At 44.8% G+C, this 25676-nt stretch overlaps 1 protein-coding gene across 2 annotated transcripts in view; it reads right to left on the bottom strand.

Moving 5' to 3' along the window:
• Positions 1–25676, bottom strand: part of LOC129387165 (uncharacterized) — a 107076-nt gene that overhangs the window by 72866 nt on the left and 8534 nt on the right. The window lies entirely within an intron of this gene.

Below are 25676 nucleotides of genomic sequence, written 5' to 3'. Positions count from 1 at the left end.
TGTGGCCAGATATCTAACGGGCTCCACCATAAAGAAATATTTTTAACGGTCAGTAGAAAACTATGCGCCAAGAAAATAAAAATTTTTCCATTTTATGCACGGGTTTCGCACTAATTTTTCTTTGTGTATATCGGGATTTCCATCTCGCACAAGATTTTTCAAGGACTTTCAAGGATTAAAAAATAATTAGCACTTTCAAGGACCTTGAAAACACGATTTTCAAATTCAAGGGTTTTCAAGGGTTTCAAGGACCTGTGCACACCCTTTGTTGTAAACATACTGCATGTAAACAACAGAGAATGGATGGGGTTGTTGGAATAGGTGTTCTATGTATATATATATATATATATAGAACACACACACTTATATACTCCGATTTGCCAGATTTAGTATATTAGACACAATGCACATTTCAGTGAACAGTTCATGGTTGCCATTTTAATCACAGCCTGTAAAGAATTACTGATGGTAAATGAACACGGGGGTCATTTCTCTTAAATAAACAAAGAACATTACGATAAGAGGCTGTCAGAGTTGGTAAAGGACTCATAATAATAAAATATGGGCATGAAAAATATGGACAAGAGATGAAAATGACTATTTCTATGAAAAGGACAACACAGCACTTTTGCTTTTTTTTTTGTTTCTTATTGTGTCTGTGTTTTACGCCTGCCTTTTAAGATCAGGTCATAAAAGAAAATGCTTACTCACTATTACATGAGCAGCCTCCAGATGGCGCCACCACACCGTGGTGCAATCCCTTCTTAACAACCCGCTCCCAGGCTTCTCGTCAAGCAGACTAGGCCTCGCAGCCCCCAAAGCGTGATACTTAAGGCAGTGTAACCTTAATAAACTTGTCTCTTTGAAATCCTGTGTCTTCCATACAAGCAATCAGCATGGTGTCAGAAGTGGAAGACTGAAACCGCTGATGTGAAAAGTGAGCGAAGCAACCAAGCAGCATGGACAGGCTACCGCCACCACCGAAATTCGAAGCGGATAGCAACACTGCATAACAATGGCGTACGTTCAAACAAGTCTTCATGCTTTACCTGAAAGCGACCGATACCGCTGAGGCATCCTCGGAAAGGCAAGTTGCAGTTCTCACGGTCAGAAGATCAAATCTCCTTGATGTTCTCCTTGATGTGTACAACACACTCAGCTTCGGAGAACCAACTCTGGTGCAACCGCACCCAGAATCCAACTTCAAGCATGAGGTAGAACTGTATGAAGTGCATTTCTCGCCAAGGCAAAATGAAGTCTACTCCTATTACATCTTCTGCACCTGATTACAGCTTTCCGATGAAAGCTTCGACAGTTTCCTGACGGATCTGGAACTGAAGAACAGAGACTGCAGCTTCGGGGTGGAAAAGGAGAAAATAATACACGACCAGATTGTCTGCGGAACAAAAGACGAAAGAGCTCATGCTGACATTTTGAAGCTGGAAGACCCCTCGCTGGAGAAATTTATCAAGGTGTGCCTCGCGCATGAAATAACAAAGCAGCAGATGAAGCTTTCCAAAGCGGCAGCCACACCGGCCAAAGATGTGCATGCCGTCACAAAGAATAAACGCCGCATAACAAACGCAGAGGTCAACAAAGGGAAGCACCCAGCAGCAAGGAGAACTGTACAAACATGCAATTATTGTGGAGGAAGTCACGAAAGCTCAAGGAACGTATGTCCGCGTGGAAGCAAACATGCAACAACTGCAAAAAGCTCAACCACTTTGTAAGTATGTGCAGGAACAGTAAGACTGTCACCAGCTTGAAACCGCAGGATGACGACTCTGATGTTATACTTATGGTTCGAAATGGCACAGCAAATCCATTGTTCACGATGTTAGATGTCAATGGAAGGAAAGTGAAGTTTCAGGTTGACAGTGGAGCTGCAGTTATCATCATGCAGAAGTGTCACATCACATCAGATAAAGCCGACATCAACAAGTCTGCGCATGTTGAAAGGTGCAAAGGTGATACCAATAGGCAGGAAAAACTTGAGCGTGATGACTCCATATCGATAGGAGCATGCTGCAGAGTTCATCATTGTGCGAGATGACCTCAGACCACTTATAGGACGGCAGACAGTTGAGGCCATGGGACTCATTACTGAACTCATTAAAATCTTGTCGCCAGTGTCTGAGGAACACACAAAAGGATCGACGAATAGCATCTTCCACAAGCACCCAGCTGTCTTTGAACAATCCTTAGGTTTGCTGCCAGGGAAAGTAAATCAAGCCGCCAGTTTGTCCAAAAGCAGTCACAAACTTCCGCATCCCTGTCAGCATCAAGCCACAACTCAAAAAAACACTCAGACACATGGAGCAGTGTGGAAAAATTGAGTGTCAATGAAGCTACTCCGTGGGTCAGCTAAACGGTCGTCGCCACAAAGAAAAGCGGTGAAATGAGGACCTGCATTGATCCACAAGCCCTGAACAATGCTCTGTAACACGAACAACACCTGCTACCTGTCCTGGATGACGTTTTTCCAGAGTTCGCAAAGGCTGAGAACTCAGTTTGACCTACCCGACGAATGCTGGCAGTGTGTCCTGGATGAAGAACCTTGTCTCCTAACTATATTCCAGACACGAATGGGATGTTTCAAATGACTTCGCCTTCAATTTGGTTTGGCAGCGAGTAGAGAAATCTTTCAGAAAAAGCTTCAAACAGCCCTCGAGGGTCTCAAAGGTGCGCAGTGCATATCGAACGACATATTGGTTTTTGGTGTCGGTGAAACTGAAAGGGAAGCACGACGTGATCATGACCTCAAGATCGACAGCTTGCTCGACAGGTGTCAGGAGATCGGCGGACGTTTGAACAAGGAAAAAAACTTAACTTCACCGTACAAGTATGACGTTTCTTAGACACTTGCTCACAATTGATGGACTAAGTGTTGACCCTGAAAAGGCCAAAGCCATACGAGAAATGCCACCCAATGTCTATGGCATTCAATCTTTCTGTGGTAGGGTCAACTACCCCGCACGCTTCCTACCAAGAATCTCAGAAGTAACTGAGCTGCTCGGGAAGCTAGCAGTCAAACGTCAACTGTGGGAGTGGAAAGATGAACACGCCAAGGCATTTCAAGAGGCCAAGAAACTTGTTGCTAAAGCACCAGTACTGGCATACTATGATCCCCAGAAACCACTTGTACAGTGCAATGCCAGTGAACGCAGTTTGGGAGCTGCACTCCTACAAGAGGATCAGCCAGTAGCATTTGCAAGCAGAGCACTCATTATATGCACAGATAGAAAAACAGATGCTTGTAATTGTACTCTCACTATGCAAATTCCATCAGTATACTTATGGCAGACACACAACTGTGCTTACTGACCACAAACCACTGCAAACATCCATGAGGAAACAGTTTGATCAAGTGCCGGAAAGGTTACAAGGGATGATTTTGCAAACACGTTAAAACATTGATGTACAGTATTGACCAAGCAAGGAGCTTCTTCTGAAAAACCCCATGTCTCAAGCGTTCCTACCGAACAGGGTGTCTACCAAGTTGACATTTCCAAATTCCCTGAGTTTTCCAGGTTTTCCCTGAGTGACACAGAACTTTGTTTTCTGTCACGACGGGCTCCCTACATCATGTCAACCAATGGTGTCACTCTCTGTAAGCATGTTAAAAAAAAAAAAAAACTTAATCCAGTTTGAATAGTAAGGGGCAGTGTTTATTTTATTCCAAAAGGAAACAGAAGGGAGGGGTTAATAAAATGCACAGTGAATAAAATATATTCGAAAGAAATAGTAAAACCTGTTGCAAATTGAGTCGAACATTCTCAAGTACGAATCAAAAAGGGAGATGCATACAAAATATTTTTTCTATCAACTGATAGCAAGCTAATTGGTATGAGGCCCGAACTTTATCACAAGCGAGATTCTCTCGCAGAAGCTGGTGAGTCAACCTTAGCTGTCCAGACATACTCTGAGCCTGTGCACAACGCCTCAGTGTTGCGTTTCACTGTTTTAAAGAGTGTTTTTTTTTTTGCTTGGATGAGGTACACCTGCATCTCGGTGTCAGCCAACGCTTTGCTTTTAGAGTGGAAGCTCCTCCAAAAAAGCGGCGGCATGCTTCCTTTCCCGTTAATTTCTGAATGCGTAGGTTCTTTGTCTTCTTGTTCTCCTTCAGCTGCGTGTTCGCCACACGGACTATTTGAAGCATCCTCTTGGACAGTTGTACAGTCAGCATCCGATTTTTCGGACTCCCTAGGGGCCGCGAAAAAGTCCGAAAAAATTATTGCAAGTGGATTGAAGCTGAGAGTCAACTACATAGACGCAGTCCAATACAACTGGCAGATGTCCTTAGCTGCCACAATACTACTTATGAGTTCTTGTGCACTCACTAGGAGCGCCTTGAGTGAAGACAGACGACTTTGGAGATATTTCTCGTCCACACAGGGACGGAAGTGGCCAAGGAAGTGTCGTAGACGCTCTGGGAGCAGCAAATTTGTCACTTTGCAGCTGGTTTGGAGCAGGAATTGTCCGTTTTGGAGCAGTAAAGACACGTTTTTGAGCAGCTTAGTAAAGTAAGTGAAATAGAGGCATATGAAGTAAAGGTGTTCTTTATTTCACTTTGCAGAACACTATTAGGTTACGGCAGATCAGTTCTGCGGAAGCCCGCAAAGCGAGCAGAATTCATGACAGGGAAATATTCTCATCCACCCAACTGTGGCATGAAGCTACCAAGATAAAGGTTCCTAAGAAACCACCATTAAAATACATATCGGATGTGCCGGAAATCGGATATTCGGGCGAGAAAAACATAGCCGAGGGTTTTTCATGAACAGCACCCACTCTATGTTGATAAGCTTTTGTTAATACTAGCTAAATTTTTTTTTCTTCATTGTGAACAAGCAACTAATATTTAATTTTAATGAACTCACTCCTATTAACTTATTCAATAATGTGCTAATGCAGAGGTTGTGGAACACGTAGATAAATGACCGATAGCAGCGTATTTGCGACCTAGGTCACGTGTGGTTTTTATTCCAACAAAAAAAACAACAAGAAAATGCCTGCATATTTATTTCATAATCTACATGATCGTGCGTCCTTGCACCAGTAATATAAGTAGTCTCAGACGTAAAAATCATCGTCAGTGCATTTTGTATATTACGAACATGCAAACATGGGTCAAGGTCTTGTGTAACGGTTACAAAATCGCGCTACTTTGCGATTGATGAGGACTGAAGATGCGTGCCAATAACTGCTGACACTGCAAGAAAAAAGTGTGGCCGCTAATTCTCAGTACCTCTATTTGATAAGGTATGCATTATGATTGCTGCAGTTTTTGGTGGGCAGAAGCATTGTTATGGTCACAGCTGTCTTCTTTTATTTTTTATTTATTTCACGGCCTTTGTTTCCCATTAAAAATGTATTCACAAACCCTAGATTGTATTAAATTCTGTTAGCGGGCTGTCAACGTCATCTACAACTTTATCATTGCCATCTCATCGATTACATAAATTTATAAATTGAACTAAGTAAACATATTATATAAAATATTTACCAAAATAATCTCCAATAGAATAAGGGCAACACTGGACTTAAGTCAACCAAGGGAGCAGGCTGGCTTCAGGAAGGGATACTCTACGATGGATCACATCCATGTCATCAATTAGGTTATCGCGAAATACGCAGAGTACAATAAGCCTCTCTATATGGCTTTCATAGACTACGAAAAGGCATTTGACTCAGTAGAGATACCAGCAGTCATAGAGGCATTACAAAATCAAGGAGTACAGAACGCTTACATAAATACCTTGGAAAATATCTACAGGGGTTCTACAGCTACCTTAATTCTACATAAGGAAAGCAGGAAGATACCTATTAAGAAAGGGGTCAGACAGGGAGACACAATCTCTCCAATGCTATTCACTGCGTGCTTAGAAGTATTTAGGCTATTAAACTGGGACGGCTTAGGAGTAAAGATCGACGGCGAATATCTCAGCAACTTTCGGTTTGCCAATGACATTGTTCTATTCAGCAACAATGTAGACGAGTTACAACAAATGATTGACGACCTTAACAGAGAGAGCGTAAGAGTGGTGTTGAAGATTAATATGCAGAAGACAAAGATAATGATAAATAGCCAGGCAAAGGAAGCAGAGTTCAATATTGCCAGTTGGCCTCTAGAGTCTGTGAAGGAGTACGTTTACCTAGGTCAATTAATCACAGGGAACCCTGATCATGAGAAGGAAATTCACAGAAGAATAAAAATGGGTTGGATCGCATACGGCAGACATTTCCAGCTCCTGACTGGAAGTTTAACATTATCATTGAAAAGGAAGGTGTACAATCAGTGCGTTTTACCAGTGCTGACATATGGAGCAGAGACTTGGAGACTGACAAAGAAGCTTGAGAACAAGTTAAGAACGGTGCAAAAGGGCGATGGATCGAAGATTGCTAGGTATGACGTTAAGAGACAGAAAGAAAGCGGTTTGGATCAGCGAGCTAACGGGTATAGATGATATCCTTCAAGAGGAAAAAATGGAGCTGGGCAGGTCATGTAATGCGCCAGTTAGATAACCGTTGGACCATTAGGGTTACAGGATGGGTACTAAGAGAAGGAAGACGCAATTGAGGATGACAAAAGACTAGGTGGAGCGATGAAATTAGGAAATTAGTGGGCGCTAGTTGGAATCGGTTGGCGCAGGACAGGGGTAATTGGAGATCGCAGGGAGAGGCCTTTGTCCTGCAGTGGACATAAAACAGGCTGGTGATGATGATCAAACGTATTCGTGCACAATGAACAAGAAATATCTACAGTGCCACCATGGACAACACCCACAAAGGTACGGTGAACGCCGTTAGCGTAGAGCCTTCAGGCAATTTTCTGGCAACCTTAAGTTAAGATAGCAGAATACAGTAGAATAAATGTGAAGTGACGCAGTGGTCATTGCACATATGCAAGTATTTAACATTGTTTGCCGAGAAGAAAGCTCAAAGATACTTTTGAAAACAATAAAGGGATAAAAATGCAGTGGCATTCCACTTCGTAAACGCAGGTGACATGCAGGTGTATGGACGCTATAGCACACATGACAATTTCAGCCCTTGTTGCACCTAGGCACCTACACTGTCTGCATCTCGGATCGTATTCAAGACAGGGCTTGTGCGGCCACGCCATACGCAGCAGATGCCGGAGTAGAATGCCCCGTTGTAAACATTCGCTTACTATCCAAATTACCGAGCATGGTGTCAGCGTGCACAAGCAAAAATGAACACTTCACACTCGATGACCGCGGACACTTGCTGTCAAAATGCTGGCATGAGAATTCACGGCAGCAGCAGCAAGCGAAGCGACTTCCATACTGTCTATCACTTCAATGCAAACTGAGCGGTGAGAGCACAGCACACGAAAAGCTACGAGCCATCAGCCCACCTAGACTGTGCCCCCGAAGCCGATCACTTTTAAGATAAAGCCTGCGCGACCGCAGTACAATGCCCCCCTCCCTCTCCTCCCCTGGTGCCATGTGCGCAATGGAATACGGCACGCTTCTTTCCCTTGCGCCTGCAAGATTGAGCCGTTATTGCCAGCTCGCCACTGCATGCTTTCACTCGCACACACAGCATACTGCATGAAAGGACAGTATTATCACCAGACGAACCCTGTACACATGCATCTCAAAGAAAACCGAAAAACCTGAAGCAACTGCCAGAGGATGCCAACCCAATGTGCCACTGCCTACCTTTCTCCTACACAACAGTTCACCTCGTTTCTTCATCTACACTTCGTTCAATGTTACCTGAACATTACCCTAGGTGAAGTTACTTTGTCCCACGCTGAGCGCACTTCTTCGTACTTTCCCTGGCGCGCAATTCTCTTCACCTTCAGGCACCTCCCTCATTCGCTTGCTTTACGGCTTAAGACAGACACTGCCAATTTGAAGAGCTGGCCAGTTACACTTGCACGTAAAACGTTCCCTGGCTTTCCACTCTGCCTCGTCGACCAATATTTTGAATAAGCTCGTATATTCGAGCTTATTCGCGCTTCAGCCACAGGTGCCATAAAGCCAGTGTAAAGCAGCAACCGATATTGCATCGAAAAATGTTTCATAGAAGTTTTTGATTCGATCTGTGCAAGTCGCGTCGTGAACATCGTTGCTGTGAATGCAATTTCGGAGGTTTGCGTTATCGCAAAATGTTTAATTACGACCACAAAATAAAACGTATATGTACATAGGATTTTACATGCCGAAACCAGTATTCGATTATGAGACATGCCGTAGCAGAGGACGACGGTTTAATTTCGACCACCTCAGGTTCTTTAACGTGCACCTAAATCTAAGTACACAGCCGCATTTTGCCCCCATCGTAATGCAGCCGCCGTGGCCGGGATTTGATGCCATGAGCTCGTGCTTAGTAGCCCAACACTAAAGCCACTAAGCAACCACGGTGGATCAATTACGACCGCCATTTTGCCACTAAGGTTGACTAAATATGAAACTTGACATCCCTGGCTTGAATTCTTCGGAGGCAAGAGCCCAATTCATTTTCACTTCACTTTATTACCTTAAAGGCCCCCAGGATTGGAGGTATTACATAAGGGGTGGGTAACAAATATAAAATAAATTAAATACACAAAGAAGAAACATTTCGGTACACATTTGCCCGCTGTTAAATATGGTAGTTATACAGTTCAAAATGTGAATCGGCAGGTGATTGCGGCAATGTTGTGTGGAAGGCCGTTCCAGTCTGAGGCTGAGCGTGGAAAGAATGATGAGGCAAAAGTGGTAGTGCGCACACGTGGCTGGGCGACTTGAAGGGAATAACCAGTGCAGAGTAAAATGCATGCTGGAGGACTGATGTAGGATGGATGATGAAGTGAGCTGAAAAAAACTTATGGAATACGTACATACTAGCAATACAATGCCACCAAGCCAGGGCTATTAGGCTGGATTCCGCTTTTAACGATGATCCACTGGCATTATATTGTTACGTAGGAAGACGCCGACCTAAAGCTATATACAAGTATATTTACAAGGCAAGACGCCGCACTTGGCCAAGAGGCAACAGCCTGCGCTAGCCTCTAATCGTCGTTGTCGTCTTCACCCTGCTCGCCTCTTTGTCATCGCAAATACTGTTTCGTAGCACTACCCCCGGCGGCAAAAGCGCCATCCCGGAGCGACTAAAGGCCGGACGCGGAAGCAGTGTAGTAGGCCTTGAGCCTACTGACTAGATGCGCATCACTGATCAGCATCACTGATTGAGCATCACTAGATGCCAGAGTAGAGGACGAGGTTGAACGCACAGGAGCAATTTCGTACGTCACAGGCGTCACCTGGTGCAGCACGCTGTAGGGCCCTGCGTATTGCAAAAGAAGCTTCTCTGAAAGTCCGACATGACATGAGGGCGACCACAGGAGCACGAGCGTACCAGGCGAAAACTGTACATCACGGTAGCGGGCATTGTACTGACACTACTGAGTGGTTTGCGAGGCTGTCAGTCGGGTACGGGCAAGCTGGCATGCATGGTCGGCGAGGGCGATGGCGTCGCGCGCATACTCGCTTGTTGAGATCGCAGCAGGAGGAAATGCCGTGTCAAGGGGCAATGTCGGTTCACGATCGCACAGTAGATAAAATGGAGAAAATCCGGCGGTGTCATGCCGGGAAGAATTATATGCAAATGTGACGTAAGGAAGGGCAATGTCCCAGTTGTGGTGGTCCTTGGAAACGTACTTAGCATATCGGTAAGAGTACGGTTTAACTGCTCTGACAGGCCATTGGTTTGAGGATGGTATGAGGTAGTCAGCTTGTGTTGAATGGAGCAGGAACGCACAATGTCGGTGATAACTTTCGAGAGGAAGTTACGACCACGGTCAGTAAGCAGCTGTCGCGGGGCGCCATGAAGCAAGATAATGTCACGCAAGAGAAAGTCCGTGACGTCAGTGGCGCAACTGGTAGGGAGAGCCCGCATGAGAGCGTATCGGGTGGTGTAATTAGTTGAAACGGCTACCCGTTTGTTCCCAAAGGATGACATGGGAAAAGGACCGAGGAGGTCTAATCCAACACGAAAGAATGGTTCCACAGGGATGGTGATCGGCTGGAGATGACCGGCAGGTAGCACCTGAGGTGTTTTCCGACGCTGGCAGGGATCACAGGCAGCAACATAGCGTCGAACGGAGAGAGCGAGACCAGGCCAATAGAAGCGGCGGCGGACGCAGTCGTACGTGCGGGTTACTGCAAGACGTCCTGCAGTGGGTGTCTCATGCATCTCAAAGAGCACAGTCTGTCGTACATGTTCTGGCACGACAAGAAGAAGATCAGATCTGTCAGGGAGGAAGTTCCTTCGGTGCAGAATGCCGCCCTGGAGGACATATCGGCGAATGGATGCGTCGGTAGGTGTACAGCGCAGACGCTAGACGAGTGCTCACAGCGATAGGTCTCGAAACTGCTCATCGGCGATGTTAGCGAAGGCAGACACAGAGAAAATGCCGTTGGCAGTACTAGTGTCGGCGTTGTCAGGCTCGTCTACCGGGTAGCGAGACAGGCAGTCCGCATCCTTGTGTGGTCAGCCAGATTTGTAGGTGACAGAATACGAATATTTTTGTAGGCAAAAGGCCCAGCGACCAAGCCTTCCTGTAGGATCTTTCAGTGAGCATAACCAGCAAAGCGCGTGATGGTCTGTGACAACGAAAAAGGGTCGGCCATATAAGTATGGGTGGAACTTTGCAACCGCCCAAACTAGGGCCAGACACTCACGCTCAGTGATGGAATAGTTGCGCTCCACGGGCGAGAGGAGCCTGCTGGTGTAAGCGATAACACGGTCATGGCCGCGCTGGCGTTTTGCCAGTACTGCGCCAATTCCGTGATCGCTGGCATCAGTACGGACTTCGGTAGGCACAGAAGGATAGAAATGGGCCAGAACGGGAGGCGTTGTGAGAAGGTCGAATAAATGCGAGAATGCAGAGGCCTCGTTATCGGAGTAGCAATATGAACAGCATGAATGAACGAATCTTGTGGCCCGATTTTGTACCGATTCTAGAGAGTTTGTTAAATAATTTTGGCTAGGGCTCCAGATGGCAGGGGCATATTCCAGCTTGGAGAGTACGAGTGACGTGTACGCAAGCAATTTTAGGTTTAATGGCGCTTGACGTAAATGACGTTTTAAGAATCCAAGGCTTCTGTTTGCATGTGATATGACTTTAGTGACATGCACCTTCCTGGTTAGATCATTTGACAATGTTACACCAAGGTATTTATAAGACTATGTTAATTCTATCGCGACGTGCAAGATTGTATAAGAGAACAGGAATGGATTACGTTTTTAATGAAATGACACAAGTTTGCATTTATCGAGGTTTAGTTTTATGAGCCATTGGTTACACCAGTCCTGGATGCAATTTAAGTCACTTTGGAGAGTTAGTTGATTAGAGGGGTTAGTGACTGTGCGATAGATAACACAGTCATTAACAAAGATACGGACATTACAGGAGACATGTGTTGGTAGGTCGTTAATATATACTAAATATAGAAGGGGACTAAGGACGGACCCTTGTGGGATGCCTGATGTTACTGGAAGAGACCTAGAGGCGTGATTATTAATGTGAACAAATTGGGTACGGTTAGCCAGAAATTCCTTTATCCACTGCAATATGTTATGACATAAGTTTACCCAGAAAGCTTTAGTAGCAAGTGCATGTGAGGAACCTTGTCAAAAGCTTCCGTGAAATCTAGTAAGATTGCATCAGCTTGAAGGTTAGAATCAAGTTTCATGTGCAAGTCATGGACGAAAATAGCTAATTGTGTTTCACAGGATAGGTTCTTACGGAATCCATGTTGAGAAGGATGAAAGAAATTATTAGAGCCAAGAAAAGTCATTATGTAAGAATATATGACACGTTCCACGATTTTGCATGGAACACTTATTAAAGAGATGGGGCGGTAATTAAGGGGCAATTCTTTGTTACCTGATTTGAAGACTGGAACGACCTTCCTCACCTTCCAATCACTGGGTATGCTACCTGTGGGAAGTGATTGTGTGAGCAACAATGATAGATACACTGAGGAAGCATGCCGAGTGTTTTTTAAATGTGTGCTGGTGATTTCGTCAGTACCAGCAGAAGATGAAATGTTAACATTTTGTATGACACAGGTGATGCCATGCTCAGCAAATGTGACTGGTGGCATTAGCGATCCTGGTTGGCCAGTTGAGACACATGGTGGCATATCAGTTACGTTTGTGAAGATGGATGAGAATGCAGTGTTAAATATACATGCACATTCAACATCACTCGCTTCCTCACCAAATGTGTTGGTAAGTGATAATAGGCGCATTATCTGGGTTTAGAAGTTACCAGAACTTTCTGGGGTTATTGGTTAGGATCTTCAGTTGAAGAAATGCGCGTTTGGCATTACAAATGGACTGCAAATATGTTGACTCGGCCTCGTAGTATTTGGTTCATGTGCATGCGCTTGGGTTTCATTTTACTGCATGGAAAAGTCATTTCTTTTTGTTCTCAAGTGTTTTCAAAGACTTTGTGAACAATGGTTTAAGATGGGCATGAAATGTAATGATGGGAATAAATTTGCTTGTTAGTTCTGTAATTTTGGTTTTGAAAAGAAGCCAGTTATCCTCAATTGATCGGTTGTGGAAACCTCTTTCAAAGTCTGCGAAAAAGCCAGCAATTGGTTGTTAATTTCATTGCAATTGCCTTTGTCGTAAAGGCGAATCGTTTTATAGAACATTTGGCACGATTCCGGGACGAAGGCGAAAAAAGCATGTAGAATCTTGTGGTCGCTAATTTCACAAAGTTAAGTAGGAGTTAATAAACTTTCCGGGTGATTAGTTAGTATAAGGTCCGAGATGTTTGGCAATTCACATACGACGCATGTGGGTTCTTTTATGCCACCAAACACACCCACACTCCAAAGACGCCGACGATGAAACGGATTGCTTAGGCTTCGATTGCAGGGCTAAGCGCTTGCCAACACATGTCTGTGGCTGTGTGCTTGCCACTGAACACACACATCCTGCTAAATTTGGTAACTTCATCTGTGGGATTCTCCTCCCGTACTCCTGGGACAAAGGAACGACAACATAGTAGTGCAAACAATCACAAGGGCATTTATTGCACCTTTCATAGATCAATGCCTGCTAGCCGAGTTGCTATCCCCAAAACATGCCGATGGGCGCGCGACAAATCTAGAAGTCCGACTCCCCGCGACCGCATAGCGAGCGAATATCTTCGCCCCATGCTGGATCCCAACGCCTGGTCGTTCGCGTGTACGGTCACGCGAATGGTGGCGCATTCCAAGGCGGCCACGCGAGACGGTCTCGCAGAAGCATGGGTCGGCGCACGCGCGGCGCGGCACGTCCGTGCCGCTCGCAGTCCCGAATCCAAGACAGAGCGCCTTGTCTTCCGGCACCCAAGTAGCCCCGCCTGTCGGCGGCGTTAGCAGCGCAACACTCGCGCCATCTCTCGCACTGCGCCCCAACCACATCGACCGCCGCGGGCATCACGCAGGCCACGCGGCGAAGCCGCACTACAGGAGGCGCGCTATGCGGGAAAAACATCAGGGGACGCGCGAGAGTCGCGCATCCCCACACATCCAAAATTAGTGTTTTGGCACAAGTTGGCGCAGCTCCACGGTTTGGTGCAAGATGGCATAATTAGCGCAGCACTTCCATTCCTGTCCATAAGTTTCTTTCTTTTTGGCTGCTCAGGTGGTGGTTCTTCAGGCTTTCGTTTGTGGTATGTTACTTAAGCTTGCTCTCCTTCTACCAATTCCCAGTATGCCTTGCAAGATCCCTGCACAGCACAAGGCAGGTCCTCGATGAAAGGCAATTTGGTATCATCTCCATGGTAACCCTTCATGCAAGCTTTTGTTTGATGCAGGATCGATATGCTAGTTATGGCCAACAAGCTTTGATGATTAACTGCGTGCTCGTTTTCATTCAACCCCTCTCACAATCAGCATTTCCGTGTGAGAGTGTCCGGCAAAGTGGGTCCGTGTGCGAGTGGGTCCGGCAGCATGGCAACGATGCGGTCACTTTACGTTCAGCCTCTGCTTTTCTTGCAGGCTCTTGCTCTTGCCACTATCCGTGACCAAAAGTCTCGTGATCGGCTGCTCCCTTCATCAAACCAATAATTGGCTCCCTACAGAACCCTTGGTTTTATCTGTCCCAGTGTTTGAATCACCGCCTCAGCTGGAAAGCGGAATCAGCCGACAGCGCACCTGCCCTGCGGCGCCCCCACTGGAGCCAACACAAGCATTGACACAAGCATCAGCTTTGTTCGATAAAAGGATTGCTACTCCCACCCACCCCTTCTCAGTGGGTCCGGCAGCACTGCAATGATGTGGTCACCTTACGTTCAACCTCTGCTTTTCTTGCAGGTAAATAACAAATGTTCTTTATTTGCAAATCACACTAGTTACACTGCCCTTGTTATTCGGCTGGACCCATGCAGCTTCTTGTTCACTGTGAAGCAATGCATGTGCGTTTTGGCTAAGCTACTACTACTCACCGGAGACATCGAAGAAAATCCCGGCCCTAGTCTTCGTTCCGCTACTACGCAAACATTGGGGGACATCATGTCAGCTCTCGACGAAATTCGTTCTGGGCAGACCTCATTGCTAAATGAAATGAAATCGATTAGCACTAAGCTATCACAAAATGACAAGGTGTTTGAAAGTATTAAAAAAAGACTAGACGAGATCATGGAGGACTGTTCATGCATTGCTGCAATGAAAACAAAATTAGATAGCACCCACAACCTTACAAAACGTAACGCCACTGATATTACGAACCTGGCTGCCCGAATAGACGACACTGAAGATAGGTCATGTCGTAGCAATCAGTGTTTTTTGGGTTGTCAGATTCCGAGCGTGAAATGTGGGATCAGTCTGAAAGTCTCATTATTTGGCACTGCAGTTCAGACCTTAATCATGAAATCCAGTCAAATGACATAGAGCACGCCAACCAGCTTGGAAAATTCAAACAAAGTAAAAACAGACCAATTATAGTGATGATCGCCAACTTCAAAGTAAAACAATGTGTTCTTTCCAATGCAAAAGACTAAGAAGGCAAGGCTTCAGAATATCTGAAGATTACTCCCGCAACACCCGTATTACCCACAGAAACCTCGTAGAATATGGCAAATCCCAAAGGCCAGCTTTTAAACTTCGCCACAACAAGCTGATTATAGATAACTGGAGCTACGTATTTGACCACTCTAACAATAGGGTCATCCGATCTGAAACATGGCTGCCTCACAATGCTTCCGGAAACATGTGCGACCCTTTCCCATTTCTTTGCACCAACATTAGAAGCATTCTTCCGAAAAGTGTTTCACTTTAATACCTTGTCGAAACAACTGAATCTAAAGTAATTGTGTAAACTGAAACATGGCTAAATTCTTCCGCTGATGATTCTGAACTATTCCGCATTTTTCTGATTTTGATATTTTTCGGCGAGACCAAGACGGTAGGCGTGGCGGTGGTGCCATGCTGGTGACCCACCGTAGTCTTAGCTGTTCATTAAACGACATAGCTACACCAATTGAAGCCTTAGTTCTTGTTTGCAAAACTTCACATCCACCTGTCATATTTGGCGTATGCTATCACCCTCCTGATGCTCAACTTTCCTCTGTTGTTTCGCTACACGAATTACTCTGTTCTGTAATGTCCGCATACAATGATGCTTCCATCATTTTATATGGCGATTTTAACTTTCCCTCCATAAACTGGCTTGACTTTTTATCATCTACATCAAAGAATAATGAAGAATGCGAATTTTTGAACATGTCCCTCACATTTGGTTTTACAAGGCTAATCTTGGAACCATTGAGGCTTACTGATAAAAGCGTGCACATACTTGATATTTTGCTGATGTCATATCCTGATAATGTCTCGCCACTAACAATATTACCTGGATTGAGCGATCACGTAATAGTTCACGGTTCCATTCATTGCAAGCTATTACACCCTAAAAAAGAAAGGAAATTATTAACACTGTACAATAAAGGGGATTATGCCAGCATGATTAGAGACTTGACTGAGTTTTGCGCTTGGTTCCTAGTTGATTTTCTGGGTAGATCAGTTGAAACAAACTGGCTATTGTTTAAAAACAAAATGCGTAACCTAATTAATGAATACATACCAACCACTTGTGTTACAGAGCACGTATCCTCCCCTTGATTCAATAAAAACTTAAAATGTCTGAACAACAAAAAGAAGAGACAGTTACGAGCTGCCAAAAATTCAAACAACGCATGCACTTCGGCAAGATACAAGGCGACAGAGAAAACATTTCAGCCCTTTACAGCGGAAGCTAAGCAACGATTTCGTTTATGACATTACCTACCATGCTGCGGAATAATTCAAAGCAATTCTGGAAAACAATTAAACCAGGCCACCATAAAAATATCATTATGCGACCATAACAATAACCCTCTTCCTGAAACGGAGGTCCCTCAAGGACACTTATTCTTCTGTATTTACCTTCAAACCCAGTGATGAACTGCCCAATTTTCCAGAATATAGTTACCCTACTATGCCCGACATACTATTCAGCCCTCCTCATGATATCAGCAAACTAATTGACAATCTTAAGTTGTCATCTTCTGCAGGCATCGATGGTATAAACTCGAAGTATTAAAGAATACCAAACAATATCCAAGAGTTATCCCGTCTCATATTTCCAACAGTCCTTGTCATTAGGTGTGGTGGCACAGGACTGGAAGGTGGGCAAGATTATCCCAGTTCCAAAGAAAGGTACTACTTCATCACGTAACAGCTATCAACCCATTTCATTAATGAGTGTGCCCTCTAAATTAATGGAACACATCATTTATTCATACATAACCAAGTTTCTAACCTCTGTTGGCTTCTTTCACCCACAGCAGCATGGATTTAAAAAGGCATATGCTGTGAGACCCAGCTTGCATTATTTATTCATGACATCGCTCAAGCATCGATCACAATATTCCCATAGATGCCTGGACTTCGAGAAAGCGTTTGACAAGGTGCCACACAAACGGCTATTCCTTAAGCTCTCTCGCCTAAATCTTAACCGCCCTGTCTTCGACTGGCTGTGCGATTTCCTCACAAACAGGAAACAGTTTGTCTGTACTAATGGGCATACTTCCTCGTTCGCACTCGTTATATCCGGTGTTCAAGGCACCGTCCTCGGACCATTACTTTTTCTTATTTTCATCAATGACCTACCAACCAAAATCTCCTCTTGTATTCACCGTTTCGTAGACAATTGTGTCATCTACCGTGCTGCCTATAGTTTCCATGATAACATTTCCCTTCAAAATGACTTACAAATGGTTGAAAAGTTGTTTAAGACTTGGTTAATGTCTTTAAATGTCAAGAAAACTTCCAGATCTCCTTCCACCACCGAGCTTCTAACGAAGCATATAAGTACGTTGTCTTCGGCTTTAAATTATCTTCAGCGTCATTGTAAGTAAGTATCTGGGCATCACAGTATCTCATCATCTCAACTGGTCCCACCATATAGCAAGTGTAACAAACGATGTTAACCGCATCCTTGGCTATGTTAGGCGTTACCTTAAGTTCATCCCTTCTCACGTAAAACATCTAACGTACCAAACATTTAATTGTCCCAAGCTGGAATACGCATGCGCAGTTTGGGACCCACATCAGATTATCTGACAAAAATCTCTCGAATCCATCCAAAACCACGCTATTAGGTTTGTCTTCTCAGATTATTCTAACTATTCTAGCGTTACTCAACTAAAACATAGAGTTAATCATCCCAGTCTTGAGTCATACAGAAAAATAGCACGCCTGTCCCTCTACCATAAGTTTTATCACTCATCTCTTGCTTGCTCGATTATCAAACCTGCTCATCGCCTTTCGCTTCGCGAGTCATTCTAAAGCTGTATACCCATTTCTTCCACCTTGGATGCGCACTACTGCGCATCTAAACTCCTTTTTCATTCGAACAGCAAACGAATGGAATCATCTGCCCACCGACGCTGCGCACCACTCCAATCCTAACCACTTCAAGACATTCATCAAAGATGTGGCACAAATGTAATACCCACCCCTCACGTAAAACCCCGCACCAGGGACATTTGAGGTATAAATAGTGTTACGAATGATGTTTATTTACAGGGTCAAACGAGGTCCAAGAGGGAAACTACAGGCCAGGCCCAGCTGGCGCAGAGTACCTCGAGATCACGCGTGCACACTCTACTTCTTCTTTCTCTGCCTCAGCCGCGCAGTGCTGCAATATTTACGCGGGGTGTGTAGAAATTAAACCGTGCAGCACGCTGCTGGCGGCGGTGGCAATACCTAGCAATGTGTCCAGGCACACCGCAGCTGTAGCAAATGTGGGAGTCGCGGCTTGTCGCGGGTGACACCGGTGACATGGGTGTCATGGGTAGAAATGTACTCTCAGGCGGGTTGTAGGAGGGAAGAGCCTGCGGAACAAATCATTATGGTGCACCTAGTCGGCATCCCAGACTTATCGGTTGCGGTGGCAAGTTGCTGCTCTCCGTACGATTAGCATAGGTCCTGCGAGGTTCTCGGTAACTCTGAGGTGCCCAGGTGGACAGTGGCACACGAGAGCGGTGATCAAATGCACACTGATGACACACATGAGCGTCGTCAACAACTTTAAGGCGTTCAAGCTCTTCCTTAACCACTTGCCGAATCACCGAGGAGATGTCGTCGTGGGTTGGGACGGACACACTTGCAATAGTAGTAACATTGTCCAAGCGTCCAAACCTTGGCCCAATCCTTCTCATTTTCAGCGCTTCAAACGCCCGGCAGCGTTTCTTCAGATCAGACGGAGTACTAAGATCTTCCTTCATTATAAGAAAATTATAAACATCTTCAGCGATTCCTTTAAGCAGATGTCCTACATTGTCTTTGTCTGTCATGGTAGCGCTGACGATCCCGCATAATTTCAGAACAGCCTCTATGTACGTTGCACACATTTTGCCAGGTAATTGAGCTCGTTGGGAAAGCGTCTGCTCAGCCTTCTTTTTCTTAGAGATTGGGTCCCCGAAGCACTTGGTGAATTCTTCTACAAAATTATCCCAGCTTGTCAAAACGCTCTCGTGGTTTTCAAACCAGAGGAGCACGGTTCCAGCGAGAAAAATACCACGTTATCGAGCTGCTTCATAGTGCTCCAGTGGTTGTGGTGACTCACTCTGTTGTAGTGTTTAAGCCAGTCGTCGACGTCTTCGTTCGCCTACCCCGAAAAGGTGGGTGACTCTCGCAGCGGTGTCCAGTAGCCAGCCTGACCTGCGTGATTGCTGTCTGGTCCGCTGCAGGTGGGGTCGTCATTGCCTTCTCCGGAATCGGCCATGTCCGCTGCTTGTGGTCGTAAACCGGCCAAGCGTCTACTCCGTCGGACAGTTGGTAGAGCTGGGTCGTCCAGGATGATCCAAGATTTACCCCGCATGTCCACCAAAGATGTTACGAATTATGTTTATTTACAGGGTGAAATGAGGTCTGAGAGGGAAGCTACAGGAGAGGCCCAGCCGGCGCAGAGTACCTCGAGATCACGCGTGCACACTCTCACTTCTTTCTCTGCCTCAGCCGCGCAGTGCTGCGACAATAGATAGGTAGATAGATAGATAAATAAATAAATAAATAAATAAACAAATAAATAAGTAAAATAAATAAATAATAACAGCCCTCACAAGCTCTGAAGATTTTGGATATCTGGGTTCGCCGGTGGTACTTTTGAGTGCGAACACACTTTCCCAGTGCACTACAAAGCTTGTCGATGATTCCCAGTCACAGCTTTCACAAACAAGAGAGCTCCATTTATCTGTTAGAGCTGATACGTTATTGCGATTAGTGACTTGCGGCAGGGCATTGGCAATGTATAGCAACGGCATTGTGCACAACCCTCCTTCAGCCTTTGTCTTCCAGTGATTCGAGGTCTTTCAGGCGTAACCCAGATACACTTGTATACGATTCCTGCCTGAGAAATTTACCAAGCAACTGCCGAACCAATGCCACCACCTCACCATAAAAAATGTACAAGAGAGGTTCTTTGGATAGAAACAGTGTTTGGAATTCCTCAAAAATTTGGGCGGCACTTACCGAAAAGAAATCTAGCTCGTAGTGGGGTGTCGGCAAATGTTAAGGCCAAGCGGTTGTGTCTTAGGGACTAAGATGAACTTCGCTCAGCAGATTTCAAAAAGAACGCCTATGGAGCATCATAGTAGTCAACAACATGGTCTGCACTTGGCATCAATGTCAACCATCTGCTGTCTACGTCATAAAAAAACTCGACTTGAGCCAATCCAAGACTTTGTTTCAACTGTGCCACATCTGCATGTCTTGTTGCATACTTGAAGTACTGGTAAATATCAAACACAAATGCTTCAATTTCAGAGTAATATGAATCCAGCCCAGTGGCAAATGCATTGCAGACTTTGTGGAGGCTGCACTCCCCAATGTCAACCATGTTGGGGCTGACTCCTGCCTTTGATTTAAGCTTCAGAGCCTTCATAACGTTCGGCCTATTACTGAAAAAGCAAATCATGCGCTCCTTTGGAAGCTCATTAAGTGCGTCTTCAATGCAAGAAAACAGTGCTTCTGCTGTGGCAAGCCCCAGATGAAAGGATTTGAGGTGTTCAACAACTACACCTCGTGCAGTACTGGAGCAGTACTGGACAAGCCTATCCAGTTGCTGAACTCTGGCCTCAAGCACAGGTGTTTCATCAATCGTGACCCAGTAGAAAATGTCGGGAATGCAGGTCTCTCCAAGAACGTTGGCTTTAAAATACAGTTCCAGTGTATCAGAAATAATGTAGGAAGGTTTCTTGTGGCCGCATTGGAAACCCTTCACAATTTCTGAATCAAGCAACTTATGGCGGTGCACGTTAACTGCAACATCTCCCCAGCTGTACGGCACAGAGTTTGCCACCACGGAAAGTTTGAAAAGCGTTTCCGCTTTGGCAACCTTGTTTGGCAAATGCCCTGATGCAGCATTCTTAGAAAAAGATCAATCGTGCTCTGAAGCAAAGCAAAGAGCTTTTCATGAGCATGCCTTCACTGTTGCGCTTTTCCCTCATATTCTGAATGTGCTTCTGTGAGCTTGCATGGCACATAACAGCTGTGCTACCGTGCTGCGAGCAATGCAGAGTAACATTGCACAGTGTGCAGAAACTGTCAGTGTCTTTCAGTGCTGGCTGACACCATAGATAGATTAAGCCTCCATAAGTCTCCACTGCCATCCGTCTAGTTCAGCATCTCGATGCTGAATTTGGTGCACCGTTATGAAACCAGAAAAAGGCAACTTTAGAAGCCCGGACCCCATAACAAAATCGAATTTATTTCATGCCTCTAGTTCTCACTAAAACAAAACTAATTATGTACTGTTTGTAGTGATTGTTTGTTTGATTTCTTGGACCAATTAGGACCACCGCATCGTGAAGATCGTGACAGTAAACAAGACCTGATGCATTTTTCGCCAAAGCGAAATATATTGGATTCCTAAGTGCCACTTGGCCACTCGGCTTGACGCAACTTCGATCCAATAAATGTCAAGGCGTAATGTAGGATCTAACTTTAAAACTTTAAAAAAATTTTCCAGACGTCAAATCCTAGCTGCATGCAGGAGCCAAAGGCTTTACAGCAGCGAGTGCACCAACTGTCAACATATTGCACTGTGAATCAGCCAGCCATTAGTCGACGGAGATCAAGTTACAGATGACTAAAAAAAACACTAACAAAAAGCTGCGCGCCCATCTGCGACATGGAAAACTCCCAAGGGCGCTTTGAGAGAACCGCTAAAGACTCTTGCACATTGTTGCGAACTCCACACTATTTTTGTTATACCACAAATGTGCAGCATAGTCCCTCAAGAGTTATGCATCTGCACACCGAAACAAAGCGCATCACATTGAGCATTCGCAGGTGCAGAGTATCACTGAACTTGCACTAAAAAATCGCTTGGCAGTGTACAATGCAACAAGCAGTGTATCCGATTAAAATCATTTCGTTTTCTTTCAAACTACGGCATATATAGGAAGCTTGCGCGACCTGATCACTCGGTGACCGTGTCCTCATGGTTTTCGGAATAGATCTGGAAACAGAAAATGTTTTTTCCCCCCTTGTATACGACCAAGTCAGTGCTGTGCATACTGCAACGGAAAAATGAGAAAATACTTTTGCTCATTTGACAGCAGCCATAGATCCAGCAAGTCATAAGAGTTGCCAAAAATAGCCAATTTCCACAACGCACAAATAATGCACGCTTTTTCTATGAAGCGACCGCTGAAATGGATTGCATTTGCTGAGCCAAAACGCTCTGTTTTGCTGGGGGGAAGCCGCTAAAATGGATTGGATAAAACTGGCCTTGTGGACAACGCTCTGCACTTGCCACTAAAGATGCACACCGCGCAACGTTTAGGGGTGCCTCCCGAAAGTCGCACTTTGGTGTATGTGGGTGCGGGCAGGTGGTTTTGCACATGATGGCGCAGCACTTCCGTCCCTGACTCAATTGACACATTTGAGACCTGGCAAACAATGCAGGTCGATCTACTCAAGCTGTCCCTGGGCGTCGACAACCTCTAGTGGCAAAGAAAACTAATTATGGTGTAGAATGCAGTCTGTCCTCTGAGCTTTCAATGCGCTGACCTTATGAATGCTCTCCTAATTGCTTCAGCCATGATGATTGCATTTATCAAGACATTTCTCAAAAAGCTGCTCTTAATCAAGATGCTCATGCCACCAGTCGTACCCTACGTCTACAGTGACTTCATCAACAGCTTTAGCACAGCCATGGAGACAGCGAAGCAAGCAGCTAAAGGTAAGTCTGCCTTTGCAGAATTCCTCAAGGTTCCTGCAGCATGTTCTTATGGATGCATGTTCAGTGTTTTGCTACTCGTGGGTGCTCTGAGCTGGGTAATATCAAAACCTGTGTGGGGCTGAAAGTCAGCGTTTGCATGCTGAACACTTTCACAAAAATATGGAGTTAGCAAAAGAATATGAGGAGGAAAACTTCCTCTATATGCATTTTAAATTGAACTGAATTGATATCATGGTGGGAAACTCAAATTCACCTCCCCCAGTACACTACATCTCCAGGCTCGGAGTGGCACCTGACACTGGTAAAAAAACCAAGAGCAAGTGGGGCTATACTAATCCAGGTACAGCCAAATTTGGAAGACCCACTAAGCTTCATTAAGACACTCCCTCACCAGAACGGGAATCGGCCTCCCTGGTACAGTATTCGGCCACTCCTTCCCAATTGACTCATTCGATTAACCAATGACCCTCAGTCCCCAGCAGCTGCGGAGCACCTGACCAAGGTGGTGGTCAGACCTGTAAGGCAGGAGAGGGTGCTAAGACTCTCTGGACCCGGACAGGCCGCCAATGGAAACTGACCTTTGCAACGTTTCACACCCAAACCCTCTCGAGTGAAGCTAGCCTAGCAGGACTCTTTGAGGAAATATCAGGCATTGTTTGGTATATCATTGGCCTTAGTGAGGTTAGAAAAACTGGTGAGGCTTATACAGTGCTAACGGCCGCATCCTCTGCTATAGAAGACTACAAGATAAAAAGTAGCTCTGAGTAGGATTCCTCATCCATAAGGACATAGCGGGCAACATTGACAAATTCTACAGCATTAATGAGAGGGTAGAAGTAGCCGTAGTAAAGCTGAATAGGAGGTATAGAACAAAAGAGTACAAACCTACGCTCCGACCTCCAGTCATGAAGATGAATAAATAGACCATTTTTATGAAGATGTTGAATTAGCGACGCAAAAGGTGCAAATTCAGAATACTGCAGTAATGGGCGACTTCAATGCAAAAGTGGGGAAAAAGCAAGCTGGTGAACAGGCAATTAGCAACTACAGCGTGGATTTTAGGAACACTCTAGGAGAGATGCTAGTAGAATACAGCGAAGGGATAAACTGTGAATAATAAGCACCTTCTTCAGGAAGCGTAGCAACAGTAGCAATAAAAAGTGGACCTAGAAAAACCCTAACGATGAAACAAGAAATGAAATTGATTTCATACTTTCTGCCGATCCCAGCATGGTGCAGGATGTAGAAGTGTTAGGTAGGGTAAAGTGCAGTGATCATAGGTTAGTGAGGGATAGGATTCACCTCAATTTCAAGAGAGAAAAATTAATATTGGTCAAGAAGAAACAGGCCAACCTAGTCGTTGTAAGGGTAAAAGCGGACCAATACAGGTTGGCACTTGCAAACAAATATGCAGCCTTAGAACAGAGAGATGAAGATGACATGGGGGGCAATGTATAAAACCATAAATAGGCTGGCTTCAGAAGCAGCAATTGAAGTGGGAAGTAAGGCAGGCAACCAGTAGGTAAGCTCTCCCAAGTAACAAAGGAGCTAATAAAGAAACAACAAAGAATGAAAGTGTCCAACTCAAGTGATCAGATAGAATTCGCGGAACTGTCAAAACTAATCAACAAGGAGAAAATAAGGGACATTCGAAATTATAATGTGAGAAAGACTGAGGAAGCAGTAAAATATATATGGAACCTGAAATCAGTGAGAAGTAAACTTGGCATTGGACAAACTAAAATGTATGCACTGAAAGATAAGCATGGTAATATCATCAGCAATCTGGAAGATATAGTAAAAGCAGCGGAAGAAGTCTATACTGACCTGTACAGTACCCAAAGCAGCCACGATACCTCCATTCGAAGAAGTAATGAACAAGTTACGGGGGCTCCTTCTATAACTAGCGATGAAATTAGAAGGGCCTTGTAAGACATGAAATGGGGAAAAGCGGCAGGAGAAGATGGACTACCAGTCGATTTAATCAAAGATGGAGGAGACAATGCTTGAAAAACTAGCGGCCCTTTATACGAACTGTCTATCGACATCAAGGGTCCCAGAAAACTGGAAGAATGCAAACATTATACTAATCCACAAAAAGGAAGACGTTAAAGAATTGAAAAATTATAGGCCCATTAGCTTATTTCCAGTATTATATAAAATATTCACCAAGATAATCTGCAATAGAATATGGGTAATACTGGACTTTAGTCAATCAAGGGAACAGGCAGGTTTCAGGAAGGGATACTCTACAATGGATCGCATCCATGTCATCAATCAGGTAATCGAGAAATCTGCAGAGTACAATGAGCCTCTCTATATGGCCTTCGTAGATTATGAAACGCGATTTGATTCAGTAGAGATCTGGCATTAGGTAATCAAGGAGCACAGGACGCTTACGTAAATATCTTGGAAAGTATCTACAGAAATTCTGCAGCTACCCTAATTCTCCACAAGAAAAGTAGGAAGATACCTATGAAGAAAGGGTGTCAGACAAGAAGACACAATCTCTCCAATGCTATTCACTGCATGCTTGGAAGAAGTATTCAACCCATCAAACTGGGAAAGCTTAGGAGTAAGGATCAATCGCAAATATCTCAGCAACCTTGGATTTACAAATCATGGCATTGTCCTCTTCAGCAACGCTGTAGACGAGTTACAACAAATGGTTGAGGACCTTCATCGAGAGAGTATAAGAGTGGGGTTGAAGATTAATATGCAGAAGATAAATATATTGATCAATAGCCTGGCAAATGAACAAGATTTCAAGATTGCTAGTCAGCCTCTAGAGTCTGTAAAGGAGTATGTTTACCTAGATCAATTGCTCACAGGGGGCCCTGATCCTGAGAAGGAAATTTACAGAAGAATAAAAATGCGTTGGAGTGCATAGGGCAGATATTGTCAAATACTGAATGGAAGCATACCAC

The sequence above is a fragment of the Dermacentor andersoni genome, chromosome 2, assembly GCF_023375885.2.
Source record: "Dermacentor andersoni chromosome 2, qqDerAnde1_hic_scaffold, whole genome shotgun sequence".
Taxonomy (NCBI): domain Eukaryota; kingdom Metazoa; phylum Arthropoda; class Arachnida; order Ixodida; family Ixodidae; genus Dermacentor; species Dermacentor andersoni.
This window is presented reverse-complemented; position numbering and strand designations above follow the sequence as displayed.